Source organism: Phyllobates terribilis, unplaced genomic scaffold, assembly GCF_046119375.1.
Source record: "Phyllobates terribilis strain yellow unplaced genomic scaffold, ASM4611937v1 Scaffold_1631__1_contigs__length_240842, whole genome shotgun sequence".
Taxonomy (NCBI): Eukaryota; Metazoa; Chordata; class Amphibia; order Anura; family Dendrobatidae; genus Phyllobates; species Phyllobates terribilis.
Window position 1 is genome coordinate 149,883 of NW_027364391.1, and position 19,572 is coordinate 169,454.

Sequence of the window (19,572 nt, forward strand, 5' to 3'; positions counted from 1 at the left end):
GCAGCCTTTTAAACTCACCTGAGCTAACAGGTATGTGAGCTGGTTACTCTGCTGCGCTTAAAATTTCTTTTTTGGTTTGCTACAATGCCTTTTCTGAAACGTTGTCTCCCTCTGCTGGAACACTGACTTCTTTCATTTAATGCCTGCAGACTATAAAAGAGAAACCAACCCAAAAAGTTTGGTTGATTAGTCTGTGGCATTCTTTTAAACTGTTGCTTATGGCGGTCTCTGTGAGCTTCTCAGTGACATTCAGCCATCCAGGTATCCCGCCTGCAGTAGACGGAATGTGGCAATGGAACGCTGGCTGCGCGTGTCATAATAGGCTCTGAGCCTTTATATACCTGCGCACAGCAGCAGCCACCTTCAGTCTGCTGCTGGACAGCCAGCAGCAGCAGCAGCAGCAGGAGAGGTAATTAATCAGCAACCCTCCTGCTAAGGGTAGACAGCTGCTCGTTCCACCCCCCCCCCGCCTTAATTGGTTCTCCTCCCTTCCAACGGTGTTGAGGCGGGTGGGAACAGCCGGGGGTTGAGGGTACTGTGCTAAAAGAGGTGGAGTTATGCAGATCTAAAACGCGTGGATTGCAGCAGCAGTAAGCCGAAAAGTGCAGGCATGTGAGGGATCTAGAGGTTGACAGCATGTCTTCTAAACGGGAGTCCAGGTGGCCATCTCCACAAATGGACTTTTCAGAATCCTTGGGTGGCACCGTAGTCGGAAACCAATTCTGGTTATCGCTTCTCGGCCTTTTGGCTAAGATCAAGTGTAGTATCTGTTCTTATCAGTTTAATATCTGATACGTCCCCTATCTGGGGACCATATATTAAATGGATTTTTAGAACAGGGAGATGGAAAAAGAGCTTGCTCTGTCCACTCCACGCATTGACCTGGTATTGCAGTATCTCCAGGACCGGTGCACCCCTTCTTTAATGCAGTTTCTAAAATCAGAAAGAATTGAATTCAATGCTTTTTGTTCATTTGGCTTGTTTGTCGGATTTTGGGATGGACTCTTTGGCTTTGCTTTTCTTCTCCTCATTGGATTTTTCATGTTAAAAGTTGCAGAAGCCAGATGACAAGCTCATTTTGGTTCAACTTCAGCAACTGTGCATTGCATTGCCATGTAATGTAATGCAATGCTATCTATCTAGCTCTCCCTCTATACTTCCTTTTGGATAAACAGACATATTAGGCAAGCATTTTGGAGCTTTCACCTAAATAACTACAGGTGGTGAGATAAGCTGCACAATATAATTGACCTTTCAGTATATTGTTACACACACACCATCTATTTAGCAAATGCCCTTGTTATCAACAGCAGCCTTTTAAACTCACCTGAGCTAACAGGTATGTGAGCTGGTTACTCTGCTGCGCTTAAAATTTCTTTTTTGGTTTGCTACAATGCCTTTTCTGAAACGTTGTCTCCCTCTGCTGGAACACTGACTTCTTTCATTTAATGCCTGCAGACTATAAAAGAGAAACCAACCCAAAAAGTTTGGTTGATTAGTCTGTGGCATTCTTTTAAACTGTTGCTTATGGCGGTCTCTGTGAGCTTCTCAGTGACATTCAGCCATCCAGGTATCCCGCCTGCAGTAGACGGAATGTGGCAATGGAACGCTGGCTGCGCGTGTCATAATAGGCTCTGAGCCTTTATATACCTGCGCACAGCAGCAGCCACCTTCAGTCTGCTGCTGGACAGCCAGCAGCAGCAGCAGCAGCAGGAGAGGTAATTAATCAGCAACCCTCCTGCTAAGGGTAGACAGCTGCTCGTTCCACCCCCCCCCCCGCCTTAATTGGTTCTCCTCCCTTCCAACGGTGTTGAGGCGGGTGGGAACAGCCGGGGGTTGAGGGTACTGTGCTAAAAGAGGTGGAGTTATGCAGATCTAAAATGCGTGGATTGCAGCAGCAGCAAGCCGAAAAGTGCAGGCATGTGAGGGATCTAGAGGTTGACAGCATGTCTTCTTAACGGGAGTCCAGGTGGCCATCTCCACAAATGGACTTTTCAGAATCCTTGGGTGGCACCGTAGTCGGAAACCAATTCTGGTTATCGCTTCTCGGCCTTTTGGCTAAGATCAAGTGTAGTATCTGTTCTTATCAGTTTAATATCTGATACGTCCCCTATCTGGGGACCATATATTAAATGGATTTTTAGAACAGGGAGATGGAAAAAGAGCTTGCTCTGTCCACTCCACGCATTGACCTGGTATTGCAGTATCTCCAGGACCGGTGCACCCCTTCTTTAATGCAGTTTCTAAAATCAGAAAGAATTGAATTCAATGCTTTTTGTTCATTTGGCTTGTTTGTCGGATTTTGGGATGGACTCTTTGGCTTTGCTTTTCTTCTCCTCATTGGATTTTTCATGTTAAAAGTTGCAGAAGCCAGATGACAAGCTCATTTTGGTTCAACTTCAGCAACTGTGCATTGCATTGCCATGTAATGTAATGCAATGCTATCTATCTAGCCCTCCCTCTATACTTCCTTTTGGATAAACAGACATATTAGGCAAGCATTTTGGAGCTTTCACCTAAATAACTACAGGTGGTGAGATAAGCTGCACAATATAATTGACCTTTCAGTATATTGTTGCACACACACCATCTATTTAGCAAATGCCCTTGTTATCAACAGCAGCCTTTTAAACTCACCTGAGCTAACAGGTATGTGAGCTGGTTACTCTGCTGCGCTTAAAATTTCTTTTTTGGTTTGCTACAATGCCTTTTCTGAAACGTTGTCTCCCTCTGCTGGAACACTGACTTCTTTCATTTAATGCCTGCAGACTATAAAAGAGAAACCAACCCAAAAAGTTTGGTTGATTAGTCTGTGGCATACTTTTAAACTGTTGCTTATGGCGGTCTCTGTGAGCGTCTCAGTGACATTCAGCCATCCAGGTATCCCGCCTGCAGTAGACGGAATGTGGCAATGGAACGCTGGCTGCGCGTGTCATAATAGGCTCTGAGCCTTTATATACCTGCGCACAGCAGCAGCCACCTTCAGTCTGCTGCTGGACAGCCAGCAGCAGCAGCAGCAGCAGGAGAGGTAATTAATCAGCAACCCTCCTGCTAAGGGTAGACAGCTGCTCGTTCCACCCCCCCCCCCGCCTTAATTGGTTCTCCTCCCTTCCAACGGTGTTGAGGCGGGTGGGAACAGCCGGGGGTTGAGGGTACTGTGCTAAAAGAGGTGGAGTTATGCAGATCTAAAACGCGTGGATTGCAGCAGCAGCAAGCCGAAAAGTGCAGGCATGTGAGGGATCTAGAGGTTGACAGCATGTCTTCTTAACGGGAGTCCAGGTGGCCATCTCCACAAATGGACTTTTCAGAATCCTTGGGTGGCACCGTAGTCGGAAACCAATTCTGGTTATCGCTTCTCGGCCTTTTGGCTAAGATCAAGTGTAGTATCTGTTCTTATCAGTTTAATATCTGATACGTCCCCTATCTGGGGACCATATATTAAATGGATTTTTAGAACAGGGAGATGGAAAAAGAGCTTGCTCTGTCCACTCCACGCATTGACCTGGTATTGCAGTATCTCCAGGACCGGTGCACCCCTTCTTTAATGCAGTTTCTAAAATCAGAAAGAATTGAATTCAATGCTTTTTGTTCATTTGGCTTGTTTGTCGGATTTTGGGATGGACTCTTTGGCTTTGCTTTTCTTCTCCTCATTGGATTTTTCATGTTAAAAGTTGCAGAAGCCAGATGACAAGCTCATTTTGGTTCAACTTCAGCAACTGTGCATTGCATTGCCATGTAATGTAATGCAATGCTATCTATCTAGCTCTCTCTCTATACTTCCTTTTGGATAAACAGACATATTAGGCAAGCATTTTGGAGCTTTCACCTAAATAACTACAGGTGGTGAGATAAGCTGCACAATATAATTGACCTTTCAGTATATTGTTGCACACACACCATCTATTTAGCAAATGCCCTTGTTATCAACAGCAGCCTTTTAAACTCACCTGAGCTAACAGGTATGTGAGCTGGTTACTCTGCTGCGCTTAAAATTTCTTTTTTGGTTTGCTACAATGCCTTTTCTGAAACGTTGTCTCCCTCTGCTGGAACACTGACTTCTTTCATTTAATGCCTGCAGACTATAAAAGAGAAACCAACCCAAAAAGTTTGGTTGATTAGTCTGTGGCATTCTTTTAAACTGTTGCTTATGGCGGTCTCTGTGAGCTTCTCAGTGACATTCAGCCATCCAGGTATCCCGCCTGCAGTAGACGGAATGTGGCAATGGAACGCTGGCTGCGCGTGTCATAATAGGCTCTGAGCCTTTATATACCTGCGCACAGCAGCAGCCACCTTCAGTCTGCTGCTGGACAGCCAGCAGCAGCAGCAGCAGGAGAGGTAATTAATCAGCAACCCTCCTGCTAAGGGTAGACAGCTGCTCGTTCCACCCCCCCCCCCCCCGCCTTAATTGGTTCTCCTCCCTTCCAACGGTGTTGAGGCGGGTGGGAACAGCCAGGGGTTGAGGGTACTGTGCTAAAAGAGGTGGAGTTATGCAGATCTAAAACGCGTGGATTGCAGCAGCAGCAAGCCGAAAAGTGCAGGCATGTGAGGGATCTAGAGGTTGACAGCATGTCTTCTTAACGGGAGTCCAGGTGGCCATCTCCACAAATGGACTTTTCAGAATCCTTGGGTGGCACCGTAGTCGGAAACCAATTCTGGTTATCGCTTCTCGGCCTTTTGGCTAAGATCAAGTGTAGTATCTGTTCTTATCAGTTTAATATCTGATACGTCCCCTATCTGGGGACCATATATTAAATGGATTTTTAGAACAGGGAGATGGAAAAAGAGCTTGCTCTGTCCACTCCACGCATTGACCTGGTATTGCAGTATCTCCAGGACCGGTGCACCCCTTCTTTAATGCAGTTTCTAAAATCAGAAAGAATTGAATTCAATGCTTTTTGTTCATTTGGCTTGTTTGTCGGATTTTGGGATGGACTCTTTGGCTTTGCTTTTCTTCTCCTCATTGGATTTTTCATGTTAAAAGTTGCAGAAGCCAGATGACAAGCTCATTTTGGTTCAACTTCAGCAACTGTGCATTGCATTGCCATGTAATGTAATGCAATGCTATCTATCTAGCTCTCCCTCTATACTTCCTTTTGGATAAACAGACATATTAGGCAAGCATTTTGGAGCTTTCACCTAAATAACTACAGGTGGTGAGATAAGCTGCACAATATAATTGACCTTTCAGTATATTGTTGCACACACACCATCTATTTAGCAAATGCCCTTGTTATCAACAGCAGCCTTTTAAACTCACCTGAGCTAACAGGTATGTGAGCTGGTTACCCTGCTGCGCTTAAAATTTCTTTTTTGGTTTGCTACAATGCCTTTTCTGAAACGTTGTCTCCCTCTGCTGGAACACTGACTTCTTTCATTTAATGCCTGCAGACTATAAAAGAGAAACCAACCCAAAAAGTTTGGTTGATTAGTCTGTGGCATTCTTTTAAAGTGTTGCTTATGGCGGTCTCTGTGAGCTTCTCAGTGACATTCAGCCATCCAGGTATCCCGCCTGCAGTAGATGGAATGTGGCAATGGAACGCTGGCTGCGCGTGTCATAATAGGCTCTGAGCCTTTATATACCTGCGCACAGCAGCAGCCACCTTCAGTCTGCTGCTGGACAGCCAGCAGCAGCAGCAGGAGAGGTAATTAATCAGCAACCCTCCTGCTAAGGGTAGACAGCTGCTCGTTCCACCCCCCCCCCGCCTTAATTGGTTCTCCTCCCTTCCAACGGTGTTGAGGCGGGTGGGAACAGCCGGGGGTTGAGGGTACTGTGCTAAAAGAGGTGGAGTTATGCAGATCTAAAACGCGTGGATTGCAGCAGCAGCAAGCCGAAAAGTGCAGGCATGTGAGGGATCTAGAGGTTGACAGCATGTCTTCTTAACGGGAGTCCAGGTGGCCATCTCCACAAATGGACTTTTCAGAATCCTTGGGTGGCACCGTAGTCGGAAACCAATTCTGGTTATCGCTTCTCGGCCTTTTGGCTAAGATCAAGTGTAGTATCTGTTCTTATCAGTTTAATATCTGATACGTCCCCTATCTGGGGACCATATATTAAATGGATTTTTAGAACAGGGAGATGGAAAAAGAGCTTGCTCTGTCCACTCCACGCATTGACCTGGTATTACAGTATCTCCAGGACCGGTGCACCCCTTCTTTAATGCAGTTTCTAAAATCAGAAAGAATTGAATTCAATGCTTTTTGTTCATTTGGCTTGTTTGTCGGATTTTGGGATGGACTCTTTGGCTTTGCTTTTCTTCTCCTCATTGGATTTTTCATGTTAAAAGTTGCAGAAGCCAGATGACAAGCTCATTTTGGTTCAACTTCAGCAACTGTGCATTGCATTGCCATGTAATGTAATGCAATGCTATCTATCTAGCTCTCCCTCTATACTTCCTTTTGGATAAACAGACATATTAGGCAAGCATTTTGGAGCTTTCACCTAAATAACTACAGGTGGTGAGATAAGCTGCACAATATAATTGACCTTTCAGTATATTGTTGCACACACACCATCTATTTAGCAAATGCCCTTGTTATCAACAGCAGCCTTTTAAACTCACCTGAGCTAACAGGTATGTGAGCTGGTTACTCTGCTGCGCTTAAAATTTCTTTTTTGGTGTGCTACAATGCCTTTTCTGAAACGTTGTCTCCCTCTGCTGGAACACTGACTTCTTTCATTTAATGCCTGTAGACTATAAAAGAGAAACCAACCCAAAAAGTTTGGTTGATTAGTCTGTGGCATTCTTTTAAACTGTTGCTTATGGCGGTCTCTGTGAGCTTCTCAGTGACATTCAGCCATCCAGGTATCCCGCCTGCAGTAGACGGAATGTGGCAATGGAACGCTGGCTGCGCGTGTCATAATAGGCTCTGAGCCTTTATATACCTGCGCACAGCAGCAGCCACCTTCAGTCTGCTGCTGGACAGCCAGCAGCAGCAGCAGCAGCAGGAGAGGTAATTAATCAGCAACCCTCCTGCTAAGGGTAGACAGCTGCTCGTTCCACCCCCCCCCCCGCCTTAATTGGTTCTCCTCCCTTCCAACGGTGTTGAGGCGGGTGGGAACAGCCGGGGGTTGAGGGTACTGTGCTAAAAGAGGTGGAGTTATGCAGATCTAAAACGCGTGGATTGCAGCAGCAGCAAGCCGAAAAGTGCAGGCATGTGAGGGATCTAGAGGTTGACAGCATGTCTTCTTAACGGGAGTCCAGGTGGCCATCTCCACAAATGGACTTTTCAGAATCCTTGGGTGGCACCGTAGTCGGAAACCAATTCTGGTTATCGCTTCTCGGCCTTTTGGCTAAGATCAAGTGTAGTATCTGTTCTTATCAGTTTAATATCTGATACGTCCCCTATCTGGGGACCATATATTAAATGGATTTTTAGAACAGGGAGATGGAAAAAGAGCTTGCTCTGTCCACTCCACGCATTGACCTGGTATTGCAGTATCTCCAGGACCGGTGCACCCCTTCTTTAATGCAGTTTCTAAAATCAGAAAGAATTGAATTCAATGCTTTTTGTTCATTTGGCTTGTTTGTCGGATTTTGGGATGGACTCTTTGGCTTTGCTTTTCTTCTCCTCATTGGATTTTTCATGTTAAAAGTTGCAGAAGCCAGATGACAAGCTCATTTTGGTTCAACTTCAGCAACTGTGCATTGCATTGCCATGTAATGTAATGCAATGCTATCTATCTAGCTCTCCCTCTATACTTCCTTTTGGATAAACAGACATATTAGGCAAGCATTTTGGAGCTTTCACCTAAATAACTACAGGTGGTGAGATAAGCTGCACAATATAATTGACCTTTCAGTATATTGTTGCACACACACCATCTATTTAGCAAATGCCCTTGTTATCAACAGCAGCCTTTTAAACTCACCTGAGCTAACAGGTATGTGAGCTGGTTACTCTGCTGCGCTTAAAATTTCTTTTTTGGTTTGCTACAATGCCTTTTCTGAAACGTTGTCTCCCTCTGCTGGAACACTGACTTCTTTCATTTAATGCCTGCAGACTATAAAAGAGAAACCAACCCAAAAAGTTTGGTTGATTAGTCTGTGGCATTCTTTTAAACTGTTGCTTATGGCGGTCTCTGTGAGCTTCTCAGTGACATTCAGCCATCCAGGTATCCCGCCTGCAGTAGACGGAATGTGGCAATGGAACGCTGGCTGCGCGTGTCATAATAGGCTCTGAGCCTTTATATACCTGCGCACAGCAGCAGCCACCTTCAGTCTGCTGCTGGACAGCCAGCAGCAGCAGCAGCAGGAGAGGTAATTAATCAGCAACCCTCCTGCTAAGGGTAGACAGCTGCTCGTTCCACCCCCCCCCCGCCTTAATTGGTTCTCCTCCCTTCCAACGGTGTTGAGGCGGGTGGGAACAGCCGGGGGTTGAGGGTACTGTGCTAAAAGAGGTGGAGTTATGCAGATCTAAAACGCGTGGATTGCAGCAGCAGCAAGCCGAAAAGTGCAGGCATGTGAGGGATCTAGAGGTTGACAGCATGTCTTCTTAACGGGAGTCCAGGTGGCCATCTCCACAAATGGACTTTTCAGAATCCTTGGGTGGCACCGTAGTCGGAAACCAATTCTGGTTATCGCTTCTCGGCCTTTTGGCTAAGATCAAGTGTAGTATCTGTTCTTATCAGTTTAATATCTGATACGTCCCCTATCTGGGGACCATATATTAAATGGATTTTTAGAACAGGGAGATGGAAAAAGAGCTTGCTCTGTCCACTCCACGCATTGACCTGGTATTGCAGTATCTCCAGGACCGGTGCACCCCTTCTTTAATGCAGTTTCTAAAATCAGAAAGAATTGAATTCAATGCTTTTTGTTCATTTGGCTTGTTTGTCGGATTTTGGGATGGACTCTTTGGCTTTGCTTTTCTTCTCCTCATTGGATTTTTCATGTTAAAAGTTGCAGAAGCCAGATGACAAGCTCATTTTGGTTCAACTTCAGCAACTGTGCATTGCATTGCCATGTAATGTAATGCAATGCTATTGTGGCACCCCAGGGGTCTGGTTTTCCACAGTAATGTAATGTTATGTCTGAGAGCAGGTGGGAGGTCCTTTGGTCAGGGATCCTGTGCATGCCACACCTCCTGCCCAGTCTGGGGAGGGGAAGAGCTTCCCCTGTAAAAACCCGGGGCTGAGGCAGGGAGAGTCAGACAAGGAGAGTGGAGACAAGAAGCAGCATAGGAAACAGCAGAGTTCCAAGGAGTCAGGGGCTGGCAGCTGCAGCGCTCGCCCTGACTAAGAAGATTCTTTACCGGACCCGGAGTCCGAGGCTGTGGGGACTAACTTCTACCCAGCAGCAGAATCCGTCAGGCAGGGGATTTCAGGTCCTCTGGCCCAGAAGCCCGAAGGCACGGTCACACGCGTGGGACCAGCACCGCCATCGTGGAGCGGAAGCCATTAGAAGGCCCCGAGTCACCGGCCATACGGGTGAGCACCACACGGTACACTCAGGGACGTGGGCTACTTACATCAGCTTCTAGCAAGGTAGCCAGAAGAGTACAGTCAGTTTGTGAGGCCTACAACTACGCCTGGCCAGGGGAGATCCCATCTGCTCAAAGACTGACCAGGCCCCTTTTGCTAGCAAGTACTCCGGGAGGGTCTATCGTTGTTACCAGTAAAGACCCTGAACTACACCGTACCGTCTCTGAGTGGTTCCTGCTACCCCCATCATCCACATCGGCTGCCCTGAGGCCATACCCCTCCCGTTGGGGGTTATACTATCACGCTGCACAATCCTACCACCGGCCTCAGCGGTCTGCCCTGCAGCAGCAGCTCCCTGGCTGCACTCAACGGGTGGCGTAGTCATCAACTGTTTACTACTAATAGACTGCCGTCTAGTTTGACTCCCTGGGCACGGACCGGGTCACCGCCACGAGACTACAACCCTCTACTGATCCGGCTCCGGGTAGGCTCCCGCATGCGCAACGCAGCGCGACACAGGCCCAGGGGCGCGTCAACTTTGGCGTAGTCGGCAGGATCTCGTGCCCGCAACCACCGGGTACTGCGTGCCTGAAAAGCAAAGACTGTTCAAACTTACCAGTGGTGAAGATTCCCGCTATCCGTGGAGGTTTCCCGCCATCCGGCGCCATCTTCTACCTTCTTCCCGCCATCGGTGAAGTTTCCCGCCATCCGGCGCCATCTTCGGCCTTCTTCCCGCCATCCGTGGAGTTTTCCCGCCGTTGGACGCCATCTTGGGGACGCCGCGCGGGAAGAAGAGGGGCGTGGACTCCGAAAGCGCGCGAGAACTGAAGCCCCGCCTCACGTCCGGACGTTGCGTAAGGTCCTGGAAGGAGCCCAGCAGACGCCGACGTCACAGGAGCGCGACGGAAGGTCCTCAACCCTGACGATCCACTGCGGAGCCGCGGCCTACGAAAGAGGATCATCGCAAGGTAGGCCACGGTCCACTAGGGGGGAGGAAGATGTCGGATACGGAGGAGAGCTTCACTGCCCCAACCCCCGCCAGCGCTACCGCTGCTGCAGTTATGCCCTTCACCATGCCCTATATCCCGGGAGCAGCTTGGCTACCCCAGTATTCAGGGGAGTCACATACCCTGCATGACTTTAGAGAAAAGCTGGATAGCCTCTTCCAGGTGTACCCCCTCACAGAAGAGCAAAAAGTGAGCATCCTGGTGGCCCAACTAACCGGGGCAGCCAAAAGGGAAGTAAAATCCTGGCCACCTGGGAGGAAGACTGTCGCAGGGATACTAACCCGGCTGAAGGACACCTTTGATACCCGCACCTCAGCCGAGATTAAGCTTAGATTCTACGGGTGCAAGCAGCGAGCGCATGAGAGTATAAGGGACTATGCACTAAACCTACAAGAGGCCCTGAGGGCCATAAAGCAGACCGACCCTGATGGGGTGGGAAACGAGGACAGGCTGTTGACTGAACAATTTATAGAGGGTTTATATTGCAATGCCCACCGAACCCAGTTGCGGACAATGGCCTTACAGGATCCCCATCTGGACTTTGCACAGTTCAAGGACAGAGCCATCCGGGTGCTCCGAGAACCGGCACCAGGTGGCGTTGTGACCCACAGACGCCCCACTACCACTTACTACCAGGAGGCGGCGCCCTTGTCAGCAGGGCCTGTGGGAGCTGATGCGCAGGCTTTGGACAATGACCCGGCTCCAGACCTACACCATCAGGTCCAAGAGCTAGCTAAGAGCGTTGCTGCGCTAACCCGAACTGTGCAGTCTTTACAGGTTTCCACCCCAGGGAAGATCCAGCCGGCATCCGGACCGGAGGACATCACATGGCGTCGACCAAGGAGGACCCCACCGGCCAGAGGAAGACCCAGTGACCGATACAGCGAGGACGGACGACCCATCTGCCGCCGCTGCAATCAACCCGGACATATGGAAAGGTACTGTTCTTTAAACGGGCACAACCTGGGGTAGAGGGCCAACCCCCAGGAAAAAGATCACCAGGCCCATCGAACTGGCGCGACAGATATGTGGGAGGACGTCCAGTCTTGCCTGTGGTACTGGATGGCATTCCCATGAGTGCCCTACTGGATACCGGGTCACAGGTCACCACCATCCCGTACGTGCTCTTCAAGCAGTACTGGAATGACTCGGATATTACCCACTACCCTGACGACGACTTGAGTATCATCGCCAGCAATGGCCAGCCCGTGCCACAGATCGGATTTAAGGAGGTGGCCCTCAAAATCGGTAGAGTCGAACTGGCCGCACAGGGACTGATCATTGTAGATATTGATAAACATGAGAGTCACCCAAAAATAACTCTAGGAACTAACGTAATTGAAAATTGTCTTGCAGAGGTGATTTTCCTTTTACAGCAGGTTGCCAAGAACGCCAGCTCCGGCGAGCAGCGGGTGCTCCAGAAAGAGATCCGGGCACTGATGCAACGGCAACAAGTGGAACTCTCCGGCGGTGAGATTGGTAGCGTAAGAATGTGTGACCCTTTTCCTATTGCCATGCCCCCAAAAAGTGAAATGATGATTTGGTGCCGGGCAGCTATTGGTCTGAGAGGAAGAGATTACCAGGCAATGGTAGAACCAGTTTACTCAGACAGTAGGCCCACCATTTTGACAGCACGGGGGGTGGTCAATGTACGCCATGGGAGGGTGCCCATTCGCATAATAAATATCGGGGAGAGGGAAGTGTACCTGCCCCGGTATGCCACGCTAGCCAAATTATATACCACTAATCAAAATTCTATACAATCTGTGGAATCCTTGCCTCCATCTCACCCGGAGGAAGGTAACGGCTCTAAGAAAGACATGGAGGACTGGTGTCAGCAACTACATTTGGGTACTGATTCCACTCCCTCACATCAGAAACAAGGAGTCTATCGGGTGGTTCAAGAGTATGAGAGAGTGTTTAGTAAACACCCGTTAGACTTCGGGCGAGTCAAGGGGGTAGAACACCGCATCCCCACGGGAGATCATCCTCCCATAAAAGAGAGGTATCGACCTGTACCCCCTGCACATTACCAACACGCCAAGGGGATGCTTAGAGACATGAAGGAGGCTGGGGTAATCCGGGATAGCTGTAGCCCCTGGGCAGCCCCACTAGTTTTAGTCAAAAAGAAAGACAACACCATGAGGATGTGTGTAGATTACCGGAAAATCAACCGTATCACACACAAGGATGCGTACCCCTTACCAAGGATAGAGGAGTCATTGGCTGCTTTAAGATCTGCTAACTTCTTCTCTACCTTGGATCTCACTAGCGGGTACTGGCAGGTTCCTGTAGCAGAGGCGGACCGGGAGAAGACCGCATTCACCACCCCGATGGGACTTAGCGAGTTCACCTGCATGCCGTTCGGACTCTGCAACGCCCCAGGAACCTTCCAACGATTAATGGAGTGCTGTCTGGGCCACAGAAACTTCGAGACGGTCCTGTTGTACCTGGACGATGTCATCGTATACTCCAAAACTTATGAGGACCACCTGAAACACCTGGCGGAGGTGTTCGAAGCTCTGGCGAGTTACGGCCTAAAGGTGAAACCCTCCAAGTGTCACCTCCTGAAACCAAAGGTGCAATACCTGGGACACGTGGTGAGCGCTGACGGAGTGGCTCCCGACCCCGATAAGATCACCGCAATTAAGGGATGGCCAAGCCCCTCCAGCGTAAAAGAAGTGCGGCAGTTCCTAGGGTTGGTAGGCTACTACCGAAGGTTTATTCCCGGTTTCACCAAAAAGGCAGCGCCTATGCAGGACCTCCTGATAGGCCAGTCCCGGAAGGCCAAGAACCAGAAGCCGCCCTTCAAATGGGAAGAGCTAGAAGAAGAGTCCTTCCGCTAGCTGAAGATGGCCCTCACGGGGGATGAAATCTTGGCGTACCCAGACTATAGCCAGCCCTTCATCCTCTACACCGACGCCAGTAACATCGGGCTAGGAGCCGTACTATCCCAGATTCAGCAGGGGAGAGAACGAGTGATCTCCTATGCCAGCCGAAAACTGCGACCCACCGAAAGGAACCCCGAGAATTACAGCTCATTTAAGCTAGAGTTCCTGGCCGTGGTATGGGCAGTCACCGAGCGCTTTAGGCATTACCTCGCTTCTTCCCGGTTCACCGTATACACGGATAACAACCCGTTGATACACCTGGACACGGCAAGACTCGGTGCCCTGGAGCAGAGGTGGATGGCCCGTCTGTCCAACTACGAGTTCACAATCAAATACCGGGCAGGACGCTCCAATACTAACGCGGATGCCCTGTCCAGGATGCCCAACCTGCCGGACGAAGGAGAAGATCCGGAGGGACTGGAAGAAGTTGAACTCCCTGCGTTCCACCGTCATGGGACTATCCAGTATTCCCACCGGGTAAGGGGTAAACAGGCTGCTACGTTGAACCCCTTACCCCACTACAACTGGGCGGAAACGCAAGACAGCGACCCTGCCGTCCGACTGGTGAAGGAGATGCTGACTCGGCCGGAGGCTCGACTTGAACCAGACGCTCCGGAGGAAGCCAAACAACTATGGGCGGAGAAGAGTCGACTATTCCTCTACAAGGGGAAGTTGTGCCGCAGAATGGTCAACTCCCGGACGCATGAACTACTCTGGCAAGTAGTGGTGCCACGAAGAGACGCAGCCATGGTGATGGAGGCATACCACGACGGAGCTGGACACTTCGGGTGGAAAAAGCTGGAGTTCCTGCTGCGCGAGCGGTTCCACTGGGTAGGCATGAGGGGAACCATCGAGAAGTGGTGCAGAGACTGTGGCCCGTGCAATCTGAGAAGGAAGGACCGGGCCAGCCAGAAGACTCCCCTGCAGTCCATCGTCACCCGGCAACCGTTGGAACTGGTAGCCTTGGATCATGTAAAACTGACCCCAAGCAGAAGTGGCTACGTCTACGCGTTAACCATCGTGGATCATTACTCCCGGTTCTTGGTTGTCGTCCCCGTCAAGGACTTAACGGCTCAAACAGCAGCTAGAGCCTTCCAGCAGCACTTCTGCCGTCCACACGGGTACCCGGACCAAGTGCTGACGGACCAGGGACCTGCCTTTGAAGCGGAGGTCTTCCAGGAATTCTGCAATCTGTATGGCTGCCGGAAGATAAGGACGACACCCTACCATCCGCAAACTAATGGACTTTGTGAAAAAATGAACCAGGTGGTAATGGATCTGCTAAAAACATTGCCCCTGGAAGAACGCAGTCTGTGGCCTGAGAAGTTGCCCGATCTGGTGGACCTATACAACCACATCCCGGTAGGTTCCACCAACTGTACCCCGGCTTACCTAATGAGAGCGAGACCTGGTAAGTTACCTGTTGACCTGGAAATGGGAGTCCTGACACCTGAGGACACTTCACCAGAAACAGACTGGGACACAGAGAGGCAGCAGCAGTACCGGAGAGTACAAGAGAGCGTGGAGCGAAGTCTCTGTCAGGCTAGGGAAAGACAAGAGAAGACTTACAACCAGTATGCTCCCGCTGTTCCTCTGGTACCCGGAGAGCAGGTCTTGAAGAGGAAAAGACGGCTCCACAAGTTGGATGACCAGTGGGAGGAGGACCCGTACACCGTACTGCCCTCAAGCCACGAGAACCCGAAGGTCTGTACCATCAGTAAAGACGGAGGGGAAACCACAGCCATTGTATCCCGGGACCACCTGAAGAAGTGTCCCGAACAACTGAGGAACCCTGAAGAGGAACAAGAAGACCATCGACCCGTGGAAGAACGGGAAGATATGGTTAGTACCGTGCTCGGGGACTTCCCTCAGTCTTGGACTCAAGTCAATGGTGCAGTTGTGGTACCCGTACTCACCTTCCTCCAACCATCATCCCAAGAACCTACGGAGCAACGGGTAGAGCTGGAAGAACAGCCGGTCCAGGAGGCAGAAGACTCCACACAAGCAGAACAGGAGAATCAACCCTCTGCTTATAGTGAGCCTGCCGTACCCCTAGTGAGACAAAGAGCCGGTAGACAGCTGCCCAGTTTACCCTTGACAGCTCCTACACCCTGTAGTTCAGGGCCAGACAGTCAGCTCCGTAGGTCCACTCGGGCCACTAGAGGCCAGTTACCCGCACGCTGGAGAATTTAAAGTGTATAAATTGTTTTATTTATGTTTTTCTGTGTATTGTTGCTTGTGAATAATTTTGTGTTTCCAGTTGTTTTTAGGAAACCTTGGTGGATTTACCGGGAATCCTTGTATATAGTTGGAGCGTAACCCAGGATGGACTAGAGATTGTTAAGGACTCGGGGTAGGACAGACCCCTACCTGGTTACGTCTCCCTGTGTTGGTGAAATGGACACCTTTGCTTTTCTTCAAAGACTGCACCCGGTTGCGGACACGCCGCAACCATCTTATGTGTTTTTCTTATTGTGTTGTTATTGTTATACTTTGTTATGTTTTTCTAAATGTGTTTAGTCCCGGAGTACTAAATTTCACTAGGGGGGAATGTGGCACCCCAGGGGTCTGGTTTTCCACAGTAATGTAATGTTATGTCTGAGAGCAGGTGGGAGGTCCTTTGGTCAGGGATCCTGTGCATGCCACACCTCCTGCCCAGTCTGGGGAGGGGAAGAGCTTCCCCTGTAAAAACCCGGGGCTGAGGCAGGGAGAGTCAGACAAGGAGAGTGGAGACAAGAAGCAGCATAGGAAACAGCAGAGTTCCAAGGAGTCAGGGGCTGGCAGCTGCAGCGCTCGCCCTGACTAAGAAGATTCTTTACCGGACCCGGAGTCCGAGGCTGTGGGGACTAACTTCTACCCAGCAGCAGAATCCGTCAGGCAGGGGATTTCAGGTCCTCTGGCCCAGAAGCCCGAAGGCACGGTCACACGCGTGGGACCAGCACCGCCATCGTGGAGCGGAAGCCATTAGAAGGCCCCGAGTCACCGGCCATACGGGTGAGCACCACACGGTACACTCAGGGACGTGGGCTACTTACATCAGCTTCTAGCAAGGTAGCCAGAAGAGTACAGTCAGTTTGTGAGGCCTACAACTACGCCTGGCCAGGGGAGATCCCATCTGCTCAAAGACTGACCAGGCCCCGTTTGCTAGCAAGTACTCCGGGAGGGTCTATCGTTGTTACCAGTAAAGACCCTGAACTACACCGTACCGTCTCTGAGTGGTTCCTGCTACCCCCATCATCCACATCGGCTGCCCTGAGGCCATACCCCTCCCGTTGGGGGTTATACTATCACGCTGCACAATCCTACCACCGGCCTCAGCGGTCTGCCCTGCAGCAGCAGCTCCCTGGCTGCACTCAACGGGTGGCGTAGTCATCAACTGTTTACTACTAATAGACTGCCGTCTAGTTTGACTCCCTGGGCACGGACCGGGTCACCGCCACGAGACTACAACCCTCTACTGATCCGGCTCCGGGTAGGCTCCCGCATGCGCAACGCAGCGCGACACAGGCCCAGGGGCGCGTCACTATCTATCTAGCTCTCCCTCTATACTTCCTTTTGGATAAACAGACATATTAGGCAAGCATTTTGGAGCTTTCACCTAAATAACTACAGGTGGTGAGATAAACTGCACAATATAATTGACCTTTCAGTATATTGTTGCACACACACCATCTATTTAGCAAATGCCCTTGTTATCAACAGCAGCCTTTTAAACTCACCTGAGCTAACAGGTATGTGAGCTGGTTACTCTGCTGCGCTTAAAATTTCTTTTTTGGTTTGCTACAATGCCTTTTCTGAAACGTTGTCTCCCTCTGCTGGAACACTGACTTCTTTCATTTAATGCCTGCAGACTATAAAAGAGAAACCAACCCAAAAAGTTTGGTTGATTAGTCTGTGGCATTCTTTTAAACTGTTGCTTATGGCGGTCTCTGTGAGCTTCTCAGTGACATTCAGCCATCCAGGTATCCCGCCTGCAGTAGACGGAATGTGGCAATGGAACGCTGGCTGCGCGTGTCATAATAGGCTCTGAGCCTTTATATACCTGCGCACAGCAGCAGCCACCTTCAGTCTGCTGCTGGACAGCCAGCAGCAGCAGCAGCAGCAGGAGAGGTAATTAATCAGCAACCCTCCTGCTAAGGGTAGACAGCTGCTCGTTCCACCCCCCCCCCCCGCCTTAATTGGTTCTCCTCCCTTCCAACGGTGTTGAGGCGGGTGGGAACAGCCGGGGGTTGAGGGTACTGTGCTAAAAGAGGTGGAGTTATGCAGATCTAAAACGCGTGGATTGCAGCAGCAGCAAGCCGAAAAGTGCAGGCATGTGAGGGATCTAGAGGTTGACAGCATGTCTTCTTAACGGGAGTCCAGGTGGCCATCTCCACAAATGGACTTTTCAGAATCCTTGGGTGGCACCGTAGTCGGAAACCAATTCTGGTTATCGCTTCTCGGCCTTTTGGCTAAGATCAAGTGTAGTATCTGTTCTTATCAGTTTAATATCTGATACGTCCCCTATCTGGGGACCATATATTAAATGGATTTTTAGAACAGGGAGATGGAAAAAGAGCTTGCTCTGTCCACTCCACGCATTGACCTGGTATTGCAGTATCTCCAGGACCGGTGCACCCCTTCTTTAATGCAGTTTCTAAAATCAGAAAGAATTGAATTCAATGCTTTTTGTTCATTTGGCTTGTTTGTCGGATTTTGGGATGGACTCTTTGGCTTTGCTTTTCTTCTCCTCATTGGATTTTTCATGTTAAAAGTTGCAGAAGCCAGATGACAAGCTCATTTTGGTTCAACTTCAGCAACTGTGCATTGCATTGCCATGTAATGTAATGCAATGCTATCTATCTAGCTCTCCCTCTATACTTCCTTTTGGATAAACAGACATATTAGGCAAGCATTTTGGAGCTTTCACCTAAATAACTACAGGTGGTGAGATAAGCTGCACAATATAATTGACCTTTCAGTATATTGTTGCACACACACCATCTATTTAGCAAATGCCCTTGTTATCAACAGCAGCCTTTTAAACTCACCTGAGCTAACAGGTATGTGAGCTGGTTACTCTGCTGCGCTTAAAATTTCTTTTTTGGTTTGCTACAATGCCTTTTCTGAAACGTTGTCTCCCTCTGCTGGAACACTGACTTCTTTCATTTAATGCCTGCAGACTATAAAAGAGAAACCAACCCAAAAAGTTTGGTTGATTAGTCTGTGGCATTCTTTTAAACTGTTGCTTATGGCGGTCTCTGTGAGCTTCTCAGTGACATTCAGCCATCCAGGTATCCCGCCTGCAGTAGACGGAATGTGGCAATGGAACGCTGGCTGCGCGTGTCATAATAGGCTCTGAGCCTTTATATACCTGCGCACAGCAGCAGCCACCTTCAGTCTGCTGCTGGACAGCCAGCAGCAGCAGCAGCAGCAGGAGAGGTAATTAATCAGCAACCCTCCTGCTAAGGGTAGACAGCTGCTCGTTCCACCCCCCCCCCCGCCTTAATTGGTTCTCCTCCCTTCCAACGGTGTTGAGGCGGGTGGGAACAGCCGGGGGTTGAGGGTACTGTGCTAAAAGAGGTGGAGTTATGCAGATCTAAAACGTGTGGATTGCAGCAGCAGCAAGCCGAAAAGTGCAGGCATGTGAGGGATCTAGAGGTTGACAGCATGTCTTCTTAACGGGAGTCCAGGTGGCCATCTCCACAAATGGACTTTTCAGAATCCTTGGGTGGCACCGTAGTCGGAAACCAATTCTGGTTATCGCTTCTCGGCCTTTTGGCTAAGATCAAGTGTAGTATCTGTTCTTATCAGTTTAATATCTGATACGTCCCCTATCTGGGGACCATATATTAAATGGATTTTTAGAACAGGGAGATGGAAAAAGAGCTTGCTCTGTCCACTCCACGCATTGACCTGGTATTGCAGTATCTCCAGGACCGGTGCACCCCTTCTTTAATGCAGTTTCTAAAATCAGAAAGAATTGAATTCAATGCTTTTTGTTCATTTGGCTTGTTTGTCGGATTTTGGGATGGACTCTTTGGCTTTGCTTTTCTTCTCCTCATTGGATTTTTCATGTTAAAAGTTGCAGAAGCCAGATGACAAGCTCATTTTGGTTCAACTTCAGCAACTGTGCATTGCATTGCCATGTAATGTAATGCAATGCTATCTATCTAGCTCTCCCTCTATACTTCCTTTTGGATAAACAGACATATTAGGCAAGCATTTTGGAGCTTTCACCTAAATAACTACAGGTGGTGAGATAAGCTGCACA

At 49.4% G+C, this 19,572-nt stretch overlaps 9 non-coding genes across 9 annotated transcripts; all 9 read left to right on the forward strand.

Annotated features, from left to right (window-relative positions):
• Positions 1-728: 728 nt before the first annotated feature.
• LOC141244882 (U2 spliceosomal RNA) lies at positions 729-919 on the forward strand. The gene has a single exon (XR_012308779.1). It is a non-coding gene; the product is annotated as a U2 spliceosomal RNA (small nuclear RNA).
• A 1,119-nt stretch (positions 920-2,038) lies between these two features.
• On the forward strand, positions 2,039-2,229 carry LOC141244883 (U2 spliceosomal RNA). The gene has a single exon (XR_012308780.1). It is a non-coding gene; the product is annotated as a U2 spliceosomal RNA (small nuclear RNA).
• Positions 2,230-3,348: 1,119 nt separating this feature from the next.
• On the forward strand, positions 3,349-3,539 carry LOC141244884 (U2 spliceosomal RNA). Its single transcript, XR_012308781.1, has one exon. It is a non-coding gene; the product is annotated as a U2 spliceosomal RNA (small nuclear RNA).
• Positions 3,540-4,658: 1,119 nt separating this feature from the next.
• Positions 4,659-4,849, forward strand: LOC141244885 (U2 spliceosomal RNA). The gene has a single exon (XR_012308782.1). It is a non-coding gene; the product is annotated as a U2 spliceosomal RNA (small nuclear RNA).
• A 1,112-nt stretch (positions 4,850-5,961) lies between these two features.
• LOC141244924 (U2 spliceosomal RNA) lies at positions 5,962-6,152 on the forward strand. Its single transcript, XR_012308819.1, has one exon. It is a non-coding gene; the product is annotated as a U2 spliceosomal RNA (small nuclear RNA).
• A 1,119-nt stretch (positions 6,153-7,271) lies between these two features.
• LOC141244886 (U2 spliceosomal RNA) lies at positions 7,272-7,462 on the forward strand. The gene has a single exon (XR_012308783.1). It is a non-coding gene; the product is annotated as a U2 spliceosomal RNA (small nuclear RNA).
• A 1,115-nt stretch (positions 7,463-8,577) lies between these two features.
• On the forward strand, positions 8,578-8,768 carry LOC141244887 (U2 spliceosomal RNA). Its single transcript, XR_012308784.1, has one exon. It is a non-coding gene; the product is annotated as a U2 spliceosomal RNA (small nuclear RNA).
• Positions 8,769-17,750: 8,982 nt separating this feature from the next.
• On the forward strand, positions 17,751-17,941 carry LOC141244888 (U2 spliceosomal RNA). Its single transcript, XR_012308785.1, has one exon. It is a non-coding gene; the product is annotated as a U2 spliceosomal RNA (small nuclear RNA).
• Positions 17,942-19,060: 1,119 nt separating this feature from the next.
• On the forward strand, positions 19,061-19,251 carry LOC141244889 (U2 spliceosomal RNA). Its single transcript, XR_012308786.1, has one exon. It is a non-coding gene; the product is annotated as a U2 spliceosomal RNA (small nuclear RNA).
• Positions 19,252-19,572: the final 321 nt, after the last annotated feature.